Below are 16,897 nucleotides of genomic sequence, written 5' to 3' on the forward strand. Positions count from 1 at the left end.
TCATAAGGCAACTGTTTAACGGATCTGTAAAAATATTTGCTGATTGATGAGAATTTGAGTAAGTTAATATTGTTAAAACTCGAGTAAACTGACTGACTTTCATATTAATATTGCTATACATTACTCTAAACTTTCATTACAATCAGGTTTTCTTAGTTTATAGAGTAACTAATCCATGTATTATCATATCGCATTTATAATACAAGCAACAACAGTAATATGTTATAATAATGTTGATATAAATAAAGTACACTATCTCCGAAGTAAACGGTTACTCGCGAAAGATAATACAGAATAGCATCGTAAACGTTCGTTAGCAATGTTTATGACCATTAAATAAATACAGTTTTACCTTTTACGGCCGAATTTTTATGATATGCACGGTAAATGTGTATTGGTATTTTTTGAAAAATAATATTTGGTATTTCAATGCGGAAAAGGATGATTTACTGTTTTCAAAAACATTTTTTTAAACAATCTGTGCCCCGCAGTTTCTTCCACATAGATTCCATTTCTGTATAAGTTTTTTATTTTTATTTTTAACAAGTTAGCCCTTAATTACAATCTCACCTGATGGTAAGTGATGATGCAATCTAAGATGATAACAGGCTAACTTGTTAGGGGGAGGATGAAAATCCACACCTCTTTTGGTTTATACAGGTTCTCAGGTTATATCGAAATATTCAGAATGTTTACTTTAGAACGTTCAGATCTCAATATTCAATATTTAAACCGATAAAAAAATATTTTTGCGAATTCTCAAGACTAAAACTATTCAACATCCTACTAATATAATAAACGCAAAAGTTTGTACGGATGTTTGTTACTCTTTAACGCCGCATCTACTGAATTTGCGAAAAACTAAATTCCACGCGGACGAAGTCTCCGGCGTCCGCTAGTTAGATTATGATAAGAAATATTATGAACGTTAAAGATTCCCACCCACCTCAACTAATGAAAAACCGCTAACTCAACTTCATCAAATCAGATTGCCCTAACTGTCCAAGTTGTAATTGAATAGAATAGAATTAATAATATAAAGGCGATGGTCGGAGCGAAGGCAGCCTCCATTAAAAATCAATTATCAGCAAAAAGCAGGCACCTGCCGCGAGCGGGCGGGTTCGTACCACCTACCTACGTTATACTTGTAGTGTATTATGGTAACTGTACGTAATATGCTGCGTACAGATTAGTAATCATGAACAGTTAATAGTTTTGATAGTAGGGTTCAATGTAGGTATACTATTACGCTGAATTACTGCTACAATGATAATTTTATACTATAGGTTACGTCCCTACAAAATCACCGCAAAGGTGATCCGAATATTATGCTGCAATACTGAGCGCACACATGCACAATTTTGTCTTTAATTCCATTTTATATTTATGTATATATAGTTATTACACTTTCTGAACACACAACTCGACATTGTAGACGATATTAAATTATTATTTGTTTAAATACATTGAATTGACTATGAATTTCCTCTTTTGAGCACCTCATTTTTCATGCGCTAGTAATACATCTGGTAACAATGGTAATACCATTGCTGTCGCCTCGTTGGTCTCATGGTGAACTTTTGTGGCTTTAAATCACGAGGACCTGGATTTGAGTCTTGGGTGTGAAATTCTAAGTTTCTTTTTTCATTTAAGAAGGAAAACCCAAAACCCACCATCCCACATTGCTACATATTCCCTCTTCTATAAGTAGGGAGGCGTGACCTTGTATTGGGCCTTTAAATAAGCCTTTAAATAAAATATAATAAGTATTACGTTGTAAGATAAAGTCGCTTCCGCTGAACGTTCGCTTTTTTAAACAATACATCGGATTTTAATGCAGTATTCAATAATAGATAGAGTAATTTAAGAGTTAGATTTATGCGTAAAAAGTATATACATAGTAAAGAAAATATATCAGAAGTTTAAAAAGCGGAAGCACAGCGTCTGCCGGGCCGTACGTTTCATCCCGGTTGGCAGCTGTAGGAGGGCGCGGGGTGTGCCATAAAGATATCTTAAAATATAGATTAATCAAAATTAGTATTTACATAGCACACATGCGAAGCTGGGTTGGGTCGCTAGTAAAACTGTAATGACATAACTTTTAACACATTAATGCCTCAGGGTTAATAGATGTATGTCTCTTTTTAGGACGGGTTCCTTGCATAGTGGTTATTCACCTACTATCAGCTAGCATGTTCATTCTGTTGCATTTTTTTTATTCTTTACAAGTTAGCCCTTGACTACAATCTCACCTGATGGTAAGTGATGATGCAGTCTAAAATGTAAGCGGGCTAACTTGTTAGGAGGAGAATGAAAATCCACACTCCTTTCGGTTTCTACACGGCATCGTACCGGAACGCTAAATTGCTTGGCGATACGTCTTTGCCGGTAACTAGCCCGGCCGAAGCCTCCCACCAGCCAGACCTGGACCAATTAAGGAAAACTCAATCTGCTCAGCCGGGGATCGAACCCAGGACCTCCGTTTTGTAAATCCACCGCGCATACCACTGCGCCACGGAGGCCGTCATAATGTAAGATATCCACCAGTAGGCACCGTATGACATTTGTTACATAGAATCTCAATGTCAACTAGCAAACGTCAAAGATAGTGAATTAGCCTGCAGGTGGGCCATCTGCTTGTCAATTATAACTATTAAAGAAACTAACTCAAAGTAATGATGTGCGTGTCCATACGACACAGGCGTGTATTCACGTCGATGTCTATACGCCGCGGCGCCACCCACTAGCCAAAGCTCAATTATATCTCTCTCAATCTCAACACAAATAAACAAGATCGAATCTTAACAGATCATACGCGTGGGATTCTTTTTATGCTTATCCGATCGGTCTCATTTGGACTCCGCCGTTGATATATGAAACAAAGATATTCTGTAATGTAATTAAATTATAATTACTTATCTATTTCCTAATTAGGTAGCCATGTTTAGTTTACAATAAGCTTTAGTACTGTAGTGTTCAACATTATTCTACAGAATTACGGTGATAAAAGAAGATTTAAGAGTCCAAATCTAATATTTTATCTGTTTGTTAACTTAAACTCCTGAGAATTTCTTCACAAGGACAAGGTAATTGGTAAGTTTAGCAATAATTTACAAGTAATCTTATAAAGTATGAAAAATTAAATCTCAATAGCTCCACAGTAACGCTAGAGTCAACACCAAGAGATTTGATTTACGCCTCTGTATCTTATATATTGGATCTGGGTGACTCTGTAGCTTGTATTAATTTATTAAATAATGGTAAAATATATACATTTATGAATTGTTAAGTAAATATTCTTGAAAAAAAGATATCTACTAAGGTTAGTTGATATACTCCAGGCTTAAATCTTTACTAATATTCTAAAGAGATGAAGTTTGTCCTATTATAGGGGGTAACCTTTGGATCTCCTGACCCGATTATTTCATCACTATAAAAGTAGAAAGCCACATTATTTGTGAGTGTCACAAGCTATATTTTAACCCCGTTTTCTCACGGAAACGGGAACAACGCGAGTAAAACCGCGGGTCGTCAGCTTGTTTTCATACTCGTAAATGAACATTAAATACAAATTCACAGAACGTCCAAAGCATACGCAGTGGCGCGGACGCATTTGGACGCTATAAAGGAATATCTTCTGCAATGTATACCTATGTCATGAACTAGTAATTTCGCTAACCTGTCCCCGGGGGACAATTAGGCCGCCGTAATAACTGGCGCGGCTGTAATAAATCATGTTACAGTGTTGTCGGGACAGGCCAGCTCCAACGAGTTATTATAATATAAAAACTGTTTCGGAAAATATTTTTACTGTAGCAGCCCCTTTGGCGTTTTCATTAGCATTTTGTTGAATGTGTAAAGAAAAACTAGGCTACAATGATATCTGGTTGAAAAGATAAAAATATCTGATGGTTATCTAATTATGGTGAATCAAGGTGGTGCTTTGGTGATAATGATAAATAAAGTTATCGTAAAACTGCAAGCTGCTGGAAAGGCGCGTTGCCGAGGTATGAAGAGTAGATTTGCCGATGATGTTACAGGCTTACGATTAATGCCTTTTTATATTCTTTAAAGGTTAGCCCTTGAGCTAACTTCTTAGGAGGAGGATGAAAATCCACACTCCTTTCGGTTTATACAACACATAGTACCGGAACGCTAAATCGCTATGCGCTACGTCTTTGCCGGTAGTTGCCACGGCCGAAGCCTTCCACCAGCCAGACTTGGACCAATTAAGAAAACCTCAATCGGCCCAGCCGGGGATCGAACCCAAGACCTCCGTTTTGTAAGTCCACCGCGCATACCACTGCGCCAAGGAGGCCGAAAATGCCTCATGTTGACCGGCGGTATAAGTATGCCTTACGAAGTGTTGCTTTGTGTGCCTAGTGGGAGTTTTCAATGTTTTCATACGGTTACTATCGCGTTAACGTAAACGCGATTTTTTATGGAATTGAAACAGTTGTGCAGTAGTGCCACTACTATCTCCTCTCGGACTGAATCTCCTCTCAGAATGAGAGGGGTTAGGCCAATAATCCAATGTGGGTTGGCAGACTTCACACAGGCAGATAATTAAGAAAATTTTCTGGTATGCAGGTTTCCTCACGATGTTTTTCCTTCGCCGTTTGAGAAACATGACATTTAATTTCTTAAAATGTTTCAATTCCTTGGAAATTCGCGTTTATATTCGTCGCGATCGTCACAGTACCAAAGGCACGATGGTTTCCACTAAATAGATAGACCATTTATTTTTTCGGTAAGTATTATTATACAAAAACAAATATTCCAAAATCAGGCAAACAACTTTGACTTTTTAGTTTAAATCATTATTTATTATTAAAAATCGAAAGCGTAAGGTGTGGCTTAATATTCAACTATTAAGATATCAAACAGGTTGTGGTGAAACATGCGAAAATCACACGTAAACATGATTTGTATACATTCATTAAGCGTACATAGCTCACTTATGGCGCGACTGCATAATTAGCACCAATCGCGCGTGGTATACATACGAGTAAACTTACCTCATAATATACCGTTTAAGGTAAACTTTCAAAACACAAGGTAAATCATTATTCTAACAAGATTTTTGTAGGATCCATACTAATTTGACAAATGGAAGAAGAAGCCTATATCTACTCTGCTGAACCGATTAAGCACTCAACTGTTGGACGCCATTTTCGAAAATCGTTCAACTGTTAGAGAAAAGAAAATGCACTACAAAATACAAATACAATATATTACAAAGCATTTAAATGTTACTTTTTATGACATTTGTAGAAGTTTGGCTAATAAGAAGTGAGTCAAAATTTAATTTCTACTATTTAACGCATTCAGATTTAAATAAAAGAAATTTAACTATTCTGCAGGCTAATTCGCACTATCTTTGATGTGCCTATGCTAGTTGACATAGCGAAATTGAGATTCTATGTATCAAATGTTATCCGGTGCTTTCTGGTGGATATCATATGTAGATGTTATTTTTACAATTAATTTGATGTTTAATTTATTATTTTGATAATAAAGATAAAAATAGTGAATCAGTGTTAGGTATTTATAGACATAAATTATTATTATAACACAATTTTAAAAGACGTGAAAACGATATCCATTTAACAGAACTGATCACGTTCGATACTTTTTGCAATAGCGGAAAGTATTGCGATTTTATTTTAGATCTTTGACAAAAAATGAATAACAGTAGACTTTTTACAGACCGTAGCAAGACCAAGATCTTTTACGCAGATCAAGATTTTGTTAATAATTATGTGCCGGACAAAAATAATCTAAACTGAAATTATAAACAGGTAAAGTTTGTTAGCTTATAGGGGGTAACCCCTCAAAACTATTTTGAAAATCTTTTTACTAATGGAAAGCCATGTTATTTGTGAGCTATGAAGGCTAAATTTTATCCCCCGAGAACGGGAACCACGCGTGTGAAACATCGTTAGCTAGTTCCTACTAAAAGTATTATTTATTTTGTTTTTTTTACGGAAACTACGAGTGATTTATGTAAGAAAACATCAACAAAATGTAACAAATTCCGATAGAAATCCATCTCAGCCGCGCGTATTTGAATAATCCTATAGAACCTACAAAATGTTAAAAAAGACAAAATTCCTGCTACCAACGACAATCTTCACGTTCTTTTACTTTTTTCCCATTTTGTATTTGTTTAACTTCACCGTTCATCGCTTGTTAGTCAGGACAGACACAAAGCTTAGTTCACACGAATGGAGCAGTGTATAGCTAGCGAGTGCAACAGGTAGTGAAACTGGTTTAGTGTAAACAATTTGGCCCGGGGCTTGTGTAAGCAGTTGAGCAAACGCTACTAGAAACATGGCGGACTTTTTACATGCATTTTCTGTGCAGATAATTATCTCACTCCCGAGGCCTGGCCGGAATAAATCTCAATAAGTTGACAACTATGTTTACTCGTTAAATTTTGTACCATTTACATACTGTTAAGGTAAAGGCACACTTATCACGTACGACGCGACGTGTGTTGGTTTGTTTTAAAACAAAATACGTTTACCGTTTGCATATTTAGTTGGAAGCTTCTACTGCTATCTTATAGAATATAGAACTTAGCCATCTTTTGCGAAGTAAAATTATATTTTTTTTTGTAAATTACGTCTATCACATAGAGCAGATCCTACAATAAGCTGATCGTGGCTCACAATCTCAAAATCATTGCAGATAATTATCTAAGCTAATTCGCATTTAATACAAGTTATGTCATTATTTAATGGTAATAACTTAAGTCGAAAACTTAATATTGAAGTTACGAAGATTACATACACAGGTACTCACAATTCTTTCACAGTATGGTAAGACGATAGACATAAGCAGTAACAATCAGGCGCAGGAGTTTTTGATGTAAGAAAAATCTCAAAAATTGAGTTATTGGCCTGACCAGAGATAAGAACCATCCATTGTCCATAGACCACTACGATCGTACGGGACCAATGAAGCAGTTTTTAAACATCCTCACTCAACTCTATCCTCCCAGACTTAAAAATTTGCTAGAAATATGTTTTGAACACTATGACTGTGGGTAGTCCAAATAAATAAATAAATAATATACTAATAAATACTGATTTCGGTTTTAAATTATAAAATTGGAATGTTTATGTGAAACACCATATCTGTTCAATTAGTCGAAACGTCTATTCTGCAATTTGTTATTTTAAAGTTAAATACATTCAAGTTTATTTAAACCTTAAGTTTAAAATACCAAAAAATAGCATGGAAAATAAAAAAAAATGTAGTTTTTATATAAAAATCGAAATCCTCACGTACGAAGTCACGATCTCTAGTTAGACTACAATAAAAATGGCCGCCCAATTAAGAGAAATTCCTCATACTCATAATTAGTTGGTCGTTGAATTAATTAGATAGTTCTCCATTATCTGTAATGATCTAACGTTGATCGCCGATCATTCCGACCCAATTTGTCGAGTTGCTCTCAATCGCTACAGATCGGATGCTGAGATGAAATCAGTTGACATTCTTTACCAGTTTATCGGAGAACTTCGAGTGATGATTTGCAATGTAAGATAAAAAAAGTTATTTAAGACTATCCGACACCCTGCGGCTTCACTCACGTAATTCCTGTTCAGTGAGAATACGAGAACAAAATATAGCCTATGACGTTCACAAATAACGTAGTTTTTTAGTGGTAAAATAATTTTGAAAATCGGTTTTGTAGATCCAGAGATTACCACCTATAACACCACAAACTTTACTTTTTTAAAATTTTGTATAGTACGGAAACTTTGATCAGTTTCTCTCAACTTATTACTATCAGATTTTCGAGATAAATATATCAAATTAATCTTTGGATTTATCTAAATATAATTTTAATTCTGACTAATCTTTAGATTTAAGATTTTCTATTTTCAAGGAAATTTTCATTTAAGAGCTCGTACTTAGGAAGTTCATAAATCGATAAAGGATCCTTTCAGAATGCATTAACAGTCACTATCCACTACCCGGCATGTTCTTCATCTTCTTCTATTCTTATAGAAGAAATAAGATCTGTGCCCAGTGGCACTTCATACATGCATGAAAGTACTACATACTCTAAGAGTTGTCCTCATAGTGCTTATTAAATACAAATTTTTCCAGTTTGCTTAATTTTATTACTAGTGCTACATACCCTGATCGACTTTATGTACGCCACTGCCTGTGCCTTGCCTGGTGGTATTTATGATAGGTTGATGTAACTTGATTAAAATATACAATTTTATTCCTACTTATATAAAAAGCAAAATTGTATCCTTTTTGTCGTCTAGTTTCAATGATCATTCTTTTGTACAGATAGTGCGATAAACATAACCTTAGGTCGTTATAAAAACCAGTATTACGTTTCTAAGCATAATAATTGTGATTGCAACATTGATACAGATCACTCTAGATACTAGATATACCCACATGACTCATCACTTTACACAAATTTATGAAGAGGAAAGATGTATATTTTTGTACTAGCTGACGCCGCGCCGTTTTACCGCGTGGTTTCCATTCCCGTAGAAATACGGGGATAATATATAGCCTTCTTTGATAAATCATTCCTAAGGCTATCTAACACTGAAAGAATTTTTCAAATCGGACTAGTAGTTCCTGAGATTAGCGCGTTAAAGTAAACAAACAAACAAACTCTTCAGCTTTGGTCGGTCGGTGAAAGCATGAAGTTCTGATAGTGTCTCATATCATCTTAATACATAATAGTAGGTTACTTTGTGCCAGCTCATCCTCAGAGTAGAACCACTATTTTTAAGCAGTATTGTGTTTAAGGTTTAAGGTGAAATAACAGATCCTTGACACTTAACATCTATGTCTTAGGCCAACAAGCGCAGGGGAATGCAAAAAAATGATTGTTAGATATAATGGTCTCCAATTTGGCCGTTAGAATCAAAAATTAAATAAAAAACCTGTACTTCTCGGACGCCTGATGACGTTTACCCCCTACTTTAAAAGGGTATTTTAGTTATCTATTAGTATCCTTTGCTCCTTGGTATATCAATGTCCATGCTTAAAAAGGCTATCTGAAGGATTTTTATAAAATACCAGCTGTTCGAGCAGCCCATTGTTATGCGTCCTCCACACGCCGCGGAATGCCGCGGCGCGCTGTGAATCCATCATTAGTTATAATAAAATTAGACGCGATAATGTAACGTACTTTTTGCTGGAGACGTTTTTATTTCATTTTATATGGATGAGGAATGAAACTTGATTTGGTTCGAATGTAGAGTGGAATAGAATTGAATAGAAAATAGCAATGTAACTTTTTCATGATTGCGAAGTAATGAAAGTTTAATGCAATTAACAGATTGTAAGTGTTTTTTGTTTCATCTGATGGACGTCCACTGCAGGACATAGGTCTTTTGTAGGGACTTCCAAACATCACGATCCTGAGCCGCCTGCTTCTAGCGAATGCCTGCGACTCACTTGATGTCGTCAGTCCACCTGGTGGGGGGTCGACCAACACTGCGCTTTCTAGTTTTTTGTTTTAGGCTAGATAACAGCAGAGAGGTCTCTAAACAACCCGATTCCTAGCGGATTACCTTTTAAAAATCCATAGGCACTTATTCGTATAATCAAAAATACTCGTGTAATATTACCACAGCATTTCTACAATCTTTACAATAAACGCCTGCGGGGGAATCCTAAAAAACACGTGATCGAGTTATCTATTACAAAATTTCAGCCTTCGCTACTGCTAGATAGTAATTTTAATTAACTATAATATATTATATTAGGCAGAAAAGTCAAAGTTAATGAATTGGCCGGCTGGACAGAACAGGCTCTAGTTTTCAAATTAGTTTTTCTAGTAAAAATAATTATTTCGACCTATATTCAACTTCAGTGTATAGATGCCCAGCACATGTCATTATATGAGCAACGATGGTTATAACGATCGAGCTAATAATGGGCCTCCTTTCCTGCTCAACAGGTGGAAAAAATGTGCGGTCAATTGCCATTTGCATGCAAAAACACCTACATTTTCATCAATTTACGTATTTTGTCTATATACAAGAAATATTTAGGTTACCGGCTTAAAAAATGCAGCCTTTTTCCACCTATTGACCGATTTATCCAACCATAAAACATTAATAACTCATAACTATACTAATATTATAAAGAGGTAAAGTTTGTGTGTTTCAATTTTTTTTTTGTTACACCTAATAGATTAGGTTGTAGGAGTAATCTCCGGATGTACTGAACCGATTATGAAAATTCTTTTACCAATAGGAAGCCACATTATTTGCGAGTGTCATAGGTTTCATATTTAATTCCAGAATGCCCGATAGGGATCGAGAAATACGCGAGTGAAACTGCGAGATTTTGCCAGTGTGTTATATATTAGTACCTACTTAACTGATGCAGTCTTAAGATTCATAGCACATTGCACCATAGGCTGCATTAAATTGAAAAACTTTGACCACCCGGAAGTAAAGCAATGCCAGATTTGTATCACAACAACTAGGTAATTTAAATATGCAAATGTTTCTTTATTACTCATCATTAACAGCCTATTGCGGGACTTTATTCTTTATGGAGAAATCCTTGCCTCCATATAGAATAGGGGAAATGGAGCGTAGACCCACCACTCTGCTTCAATGTGAATTGTATTCTACTAATATTATATACGTGAAAGTTTGTATGGATGTTTGGATGTATGTTTGCTTGGATGTTTGTTACTCTTTAACGCCGCTACTACTGAAGCGATTTGGCTGATATTTAGAATGGAAACAGATTTTACTCTGGATTAACACATTTTTTATCTCGAAATAATGCATGGTTTCCCGAGATTTCTGAAAACTGATGATTTTGATGATATGAATGTTTTTACTCTTTCACGCCTCGACTACTGGACCGAATTTGCTGAAATTTGGTATTGAGATATATTATAGCCTGGATTAACATATAAGCTACTTTTTATCCCGGAAAAATCCATGGTTCCCGAGGGATTTGTGAAAAACTAAATTCCACGCGGACGAAGTAGCGAGCGTCCGCTAGTTTTGAGATAATGTTTACCTTACTTTTTCAAATGTTATTGATAATGACGGGGCCGATAGCTCTACGCTCTTTCCGAGGTATGGGGTTGTAACACCACCAATTTGTCCTCCTGGCAATTTCTTTTTTAAATTCTTATAAGAAAGATAAGCTCAATATTTCATAGCCCGACTTTCAGTGTCAAGTTTAATAAACAAGTTAAAAAGCTGAAGCTTAGGGCGGCAAAATTAGAGCAATAGCATATATTATTTATATTACCCCACGACACATATTAAGGGTTGCAATAAAATTTTGCTTAGCTTAAAAATATGTTCAAAAACTTATAAAAATAATCGTAGAAACGAAATTCCCAAAGAAATGTTTATTATTTATAGGTTAAGCCTTATTGTAAACAGTGTATATAATTTTAGAGCTCAGTAAGGGCGGGAAAAATTGTATTGTGGGGCGGCGAATGTGTAAATCCAGCAGGATTTGAAAATTGGACTTCGTGATCCGCAGACACATAGGCTAACCACTGAGCCAACGATGTAGCCTATTAACTTAGTACCTTATTATTGGAGCAATTTGGTCGAGTTTTGGCTATCAGATAAGTACCTCAATTCGTGAGTAAAGTGCGTAAGCTTTGCGTGAACATGTTTATTAATAACGACCCCAGAATGAGTCCAAACAGTACTGTGACAAAATTCACGTAATGAAGTCAGAGAGTCAAAATAAATTTCAAATATATACCGCAGGAACAAAATTATGTTCATTTAAAAAATTTGCCGTTTTTTTTTCTTTTTTTTTTACTTTTCACGTAATAAAATGGTAATAATTAAAGCCGTAAACTTAAAATAACTACGGTCCCAAATGCGTCGTAGTCTGAAAAGATCTATCTATATACCTTACTTTCGGTTCTACCTTTCCAAACGAATTCGTAAGTACAACTAATATTAAAAACGTGAAAGTTTGGATGTTTGTTACTCTTTCACTCCGTAACCACTGAACCGATTAGAATGATAATTGGGATGGATAAAGGATTATTTTTTTCTCGTGGAAAATCCATGGTATCCATGGAATTTGTGAAAAAATCAAACAAGAATTTCACGTGAAAAGAGTCGCAGCGTTTGCTAGTATGTGTAAAAAGGTGTGTTTGTCTATATTTGTGTTCTTAAAAGTAATACAGTGACCATCCAAACGCAACCAACCGAGTTAGCCGATGCAATTTCCCACGTGCTTTCCAATACAAAATACACTGTAATCCTTTATTGTGTTGTGTTCACTTAGATTCACTTTCTAAACACAAAAAACACTGCACTCCACTTCGCGTCACGCTCGCTTGTGATGACACAAAAGGACAAGATTCCACCACTCATCAATTCCGAGTAAAACTTCGAAAAAAAAATAATGTTCTTTTTTTAAATTCGCGCGAAATCAACAAAGCGAACACTCCATACAGATGCGCGTGCACAACTAACGTGGAACCAGCCAACCGAGTGGAGCCTCCTCGTGAGCGAGATGCCATCATATTTTCCTAGTGTGACAGACAGGGACACAAATATAGAGCCTTTATAAAAGCATCCCTCTGACAGAAGCCATGTAAATTTCGCTCGGTGTATTATTTACGGTTTTTAATTGAAGGCTGTGTTGTTGGGGGCACTTTTTTAAACCGTTAACTTTTGTAGTGAAAATATAAGCTATTTTATCAAAAGGAACATTATATTACTTATTGAGTCAGTACAGACTATCTAGCATGGTTTCAGCAGACTGACTGAATGCAAAAATTTTGCAAAGTCTGTCCCAGTCTAATGAATGAGACCGACTTTGCAAAATTCCTGAAAAAAAAAACAAGATTCATTTTGTAATGTTTCTCATTATTATGTCATGAGCACGAATTATAAATAATTACCATTTGATAGTGTTCAAGTACAATATTAAAGCCCGCCTCGCACTGAAACAGCATGGTGGGTAAAAGTTCTATATCCCATCAAATCCATAATGTCATGATGTTCACTAGTTACAGTTCACAGTTATAGTTTACTTGTGTCGCTACATAAATTCATTCTCTGTTCTTCCGATGTTGTTAATGTTTATAAGTAACTAGCAGATGCCCCGTAGTTTCACCCACGTAGTTGCCGTTCCCGTAAAAATACGGGGATAAAATATAGCCTATGACACTCACAAATAACGTGGCTTTTTAGTGGGAAAAGAATTTTCAAAATCCGTATACAATACCACAAATGTTACCTTTTTATACTAAGTATTAGTATATTTTATAATTTTAACTATCGTGAGTGTTATTCATATTAATTTATTACAAAACACGGCTAAAACTTACGTGATACAATGTCGGAGTATGCCCGACTAGTTTCGAATCCATACGGGGCCCTTAGTCATGAACTGGTTCTTGCAACGCAGCACGATCCAAACTACGGGCATCCTCCGACGTACCACGTGAGTTTTAGCCGTGTCATATAATAAATATATCTTTGATATACGAAGTAGTAGCGTAAAAACGGGTTCCAGTAAACTATGTCACGTCTAGGAGTCGCTTCATAAATTACGCCACTCTCATTTGCGGCTTAATTACGTCAGGAGAAAGTTGACGCAAATCAAACGCAACCACTGAGTTTACCATATCACCGCCATCGCGGGAAATTGAGTTTTTCCTATTATGGACAAAAGTCTGCTGTAGTCAGACATACCTCATTTTGTGAAGGAAGAAAGTTCGTCAGAATATTCTCCTTTTATAAGTACGGTAGCCAAGAGTTATGAAGGTAGCAGGTTACAAGGGTCCGGATTCTCAATCGTCCGATTATAATGCATAGGGTTTATTCCAATTATAATTTTTCTCTGCACTTTTTTATTTTTTCGTGTTTACTAGGGTATTTCGACTCACGATTTCTCATGATATACCGAAAGCTAAGGGTATTGCGAGTCATGATTTCTCATGATATCCCTTATAAGATATCAAAAAAATGCGTTTTATACTAGGACAATTGAGGATCTCGTACCTTGAAACCTGTCATCATCCAAAGTGTACTACATAGTAATTTCATGCCATCCATGCTTCGCTGGCACAATAATATATTGTTCCCAATGATTTTATACTAATAAATACCTTACCTACAAAATCACCGCAAAAAGTGTTCCAAACTCTATTCCACTATGTACAATAAAGTATTTACCTATCTGTGGTCATCACCATCATCACATCAGCTGATGGACGCCCACTGCATGACATAAGCCTTTTTAACTTCCAAACATCACGTTCCTGGCCGCCTGCATCCAACGAATCCCTGCGACTCGCTATATGTCGTCAGTCTACCTGATAGGGGGTCGTGTCGTAGGTTCAGTTTTTCCAAAATACAGTATGTCTGACTGTTGCAGACTCTCGTTATATTACGGAGCGAGTAATTGATACGTGCAAGCGCGGTGTTAAATCAACAAAAAAATGTCCCTATCTAATCAACAGGTAAGTTGTTTTTACGCTTTTTACTAACACGTTAGGTGTTAAGTCTGGTTTTAATAAATTCGGCCTAGACGACAACTTTCTTTATTCATTTATCGTTTTATATATAAAGTTTTAGTAGTAGTAGTCGATATGACAAAGATAGACTTATAAGTACCTACTGAGCTTTTATCTATACTAATATATAAAGCTGAAGAGTTTGTTTGTTTGTTTGATTGATTGAACGAACGCGCTAATCTCTGGAACTACTGGTCCGATTTGAAAAATTCTTTCAGTGTTAGATAGCCCATTTATCGAGGAAGGCTATAAGCTATATAATATCCCTGTACTCTAACAGGAACGGGAACCACGCGGGTGAAACCGCGCGGCGTCAGCTAGTAATAAGATATGTTAGGATCCTTGTTCTAGATAACATATCTAAAGGGAAGGACATTCATTTACTGGCGTTATCAAAACAATTAATTCAAACGAAACAGTGGAGAGTTGAGAGTTGTGACTAATTAGTGTGAAACCTGCTTATCAAACAGTATTGGAGAGACTTGTCATGCTCTTACTAATTTTACGGTACGCCCGTGGAAGTAATAAACATCGTATTGGGTTTGGGTCGGTTCCCGTTTGGAAAATAACCGATTTCGTAAACTCAAATCAGTTAATTAGTAAAATTCACAGAGCTCTTCATTTTTAAAAGAAAGGAAGAAAGAAAAAACGTTTATTTTGAAATTGTGCCTTACACCACAATGCCTTTTCAACGACAGTAGTTAAATTCTTTACTACTGTCACAGAATACATACTACTGTCTACTAACTCGTAGTAATGGAAGTACTGCACCGGTTTGTTGTAAAAATCCCCTAATCGGATGGCTGTTTTTTGATTTTCAGCTAGTTTCTTGGTAAGTAAGGAAGATACATACGAGATTTCACCCCTGTAGTAAATTGAGATTTCATTGAATCTTAACGATTAGGAAGCTGTCCTGACTAAGGACAAAATATAGCATTTAAAAGACACTTTTTGGAGTAATTTCAAAAACATTTCTTTTTATTTTCATTTTTTTTTTGTAGTCGACATTTCGAATACTTTGCACTTAAAATTAGCGATAAGTTGCAAGGATAGCCTGGTTGTTCAACTATTTTTTTTAAATCAGTTAGTCAAATAAAAGAAAATATAACCAAAAAGTTTTTCTAAAAGCCTGACTTTAAAACTGGACTGTTACACGAATTCTAATAGAAACCAGAGCAACGGACACCTACAGGAATGCAGATGAAGACAGCGCGCCGTAGCCTCCGGCCGCGCGCCTGTATCATTTGCTACCACCAATCATCGTAATGACTGTGGATCAACTAGAGCCCTACCATCGTCGACCAACTCGACATTGAAGCTATTTTTAACCGACTTCCAAAAAGGAGGAGGTTCTGCGTTCCGCTGTATGAATGTCTTTTTTTATGTATGTCCAGCGATAATTCCGTCATTTATTCCAGGTTGAAAGGTTTGATTCCAGGGTACCTTTTTTTCATGTTAGGATCTGATGATGGCATCCTGGAGAAGTTGAGAGGAACTTTCGAAAATTGTAGAGACGGCTAGTGCGTTTGTTAGTGTTTCCATAAGGTATTTTAGACCACTATAAAGCTGAAGAGTTTCATTGTTTGTTTGAACGCGCTAATCTCAGGAACTACTAGTCTGATTTAAAAAAAATTCTTTCAGTGTTAGATAGCCCATTTATCGAGAAAGGCAATATGCTATATATTATCAAGCTGAGACTAATAGGAGCGGATCGCCAATGAAGAATGTTTAAAAATCGGGGGATTTTTTCCAATTGAGAGCTTACTCGTACACTGCGTAAATGCTTAAAGTTTCGCAAAAACCATAACAGAGTTGTTCCCCTTTAAAAGTTCTAAAAAAAGTCCGTCAGTTCCCGCGGGATTTGTTAAAAACTGGAATCCACGCGGACGAAGTCACGGGCATCGGCTAGTTTATTATTATTCGGGACAGCAACGACACATTTGTCAGATTAATACGAGGAATTGATGAAGAGGTAAATCCATAGCAATATATTATATTAATGTATGTAGTCTTGATCTAATATACTGCAATTCCGATAGACATCACCAGAAATAAATCAGAAATGGCTAAATTCAGATTGAATTGAATTCAATCGTGATTTCATCTCGGTACTGCTGGGAACACGTTTGCTAGTGTCTTTTAAATTCATGGTACCGCGGATGATGGGCGATTCGCTTTGACTCTCCTACTAGAGGTTCAGTTGTACGAATTTCATCTTTAACACTTAGATATAAAATTCAATTTTGTGATTTACTGAATGAGATTAATTTAAATTCCTCAGCGTCACAACTGCCAATTTGCAGCCATTCGAATTCTGACTCTACTTAAGTGTGATAGGGTTTGTAATGGGTTTGAACAGTCAAGTGGCTAGTT

General features: G+C 36.0%; 1 protein-coding gene across 15 annotated transcripts in view; it reads right to left on the reverse strand.

Annotated features, from left to right (window-relative positions):
- The window catches only part of LOC112044815 (protein prickle), a 408,579-nt gene that overhangs the window by 168,334 nt on the left and 223,348 nt on the right, over positions 1-16,897 (reverse strand). For 2 of the 15 annotated variants that reach the window (XM_024080787.2, XM_024080785.2), the window contains exon 1: positions 12,204-12,471. The exons of the other annotated variants lie outside the window; for them this stretch is intronic. The gene's annotated coding sequence lies outside the window, so the exon portion shown is untranslated. Of the gene's footprint in view, positions 1-12,203; positions 12,472-16,897 lie in introns of those variants that run through there. 15 annotated transcript variants of the gene reach the window in all.

The sequence above is a fragment of the Bicyclus anynana genome, chromosome 20, assembly GCF_947172395.1.
Source record: "Bicyclus anynana chromosome 20, ilBicAnyn1.1, whole genome shotgun sequence".
Classification (NCBI taxonomy): domain Eukaryota; kingdom Metazoa; phylum Arthropoda; class Insecta; order Lepidoptera; family Nymphalidae; genus Bicyclus; species Bicyclus anynana.